Below are 1169 nucleotides of genomic sequence, written 5' to 3'. Positions count from 1 at the left end.
ATCGGGGGTTAACGGATGACGATCATAGACTGGGGTGGAGGGAGGGGGTATGAAAAAGAGGTGGGGGATAGGGGTTGGAGAAGGAATTTTGGGCCAAATTGGGCGTATAAAATATTGAAAAAAGAGACGACAAGAAATGGCTAAGCTGTGTATGGTACTGTATATTCAATTTTGATAAACATCGAAATTGCATTAGGAAAAAAAGTTTTATGTGCACAAATATACATGAATTAATGTAAAAACATAATTTCATCTGGCTCCATATTGATTTTCTTATCATAACCGTAATGGTGAAGCTTGATTCGGTTGTCTTTACGGTGTAATGTTTAGGTTTTGCCGTTGAATGCAAAGAATTTGAGTTCGATTCCGAGCAGGGAAATTTATTTCATCAAGTCTCTTTGTCTTTTATGTTTGGATCTATACGCTCCTCAACTCAGTTGTGGGTGGTTGGCGGGTGCTGTGGTGTGGTTTGCTCCTTCTTTCCTATCAAGCATCTATCGTTCTTATCTCCCCTTCTTCTTTTTTTATGTTTGTTACTCTCTTGCAACACCTCTAATCTTCTGGGTCATATATGACCTTATGCAGTTGCGAGCGCCGTAAAACCACTACTAAAACTAAAAATCAACTCAGTTGATACTGGCAGCTGTCATTGTCAAGCAGCCCGCCTGGTAAATGAAAAGAAATAAGTTAATAGAAACGAAAAACATTCCATTTTGTTTTGTTGTTGTTGTTGTTGTTTGTTGTTTTTTGTGTGTTTTTTTTTTTTTGGGGGGGGGGGGGGCAGGAGAAGGGGTGTGCAGTTTGATGCATGTTTGGTGTATGTGCTCATGGTTGTATAATATGCTTGGGTGTATCAGGATTTTCCTGCTTTTTCGTTTGCAGTAGTTGTAACTCTGGTAAGAACAACAGCAGCAACAACAACTGGAAGAACTAAGTCGCTACCACCACAACCAACAACAACAGACAGTAACGACGCCAGTTCAGAAAAAACATAGATTTTATACTAAAATGTCAGCAACAGTAACATCAGCAATAGCACCAACGGCAACTACAACAACAACAGCTTTAGCAACACACAACATAATATCAACCGCAACATGTCATTGACAGCAACATCATCAACAATATGACAACGACAACTTTGGCGACAACACCATCCACAATAACAC

The sequence above is a fragment of the Aplysia californica genome, unplaced genomic scaffold, assembly GCF_000002075.1.
Source record: "Aplysia californica isolate F4 #8 unplaced genomic scaffold, AplCal3.0 scaffold00196, whole genome shotgun sequence".
Classification (NCBI taxonomy): domain Eukaryota; kingdom Metazoa; phylum Mollusca; class Gastropoda; order Aplysiida; family Aplysiidae; genus Aplysia; species Aplysia californica.
The sequence above is the reverse complement of the archived record's forward strand: the minus strand, read 5'-3'. Positions refer to the sequence as shown.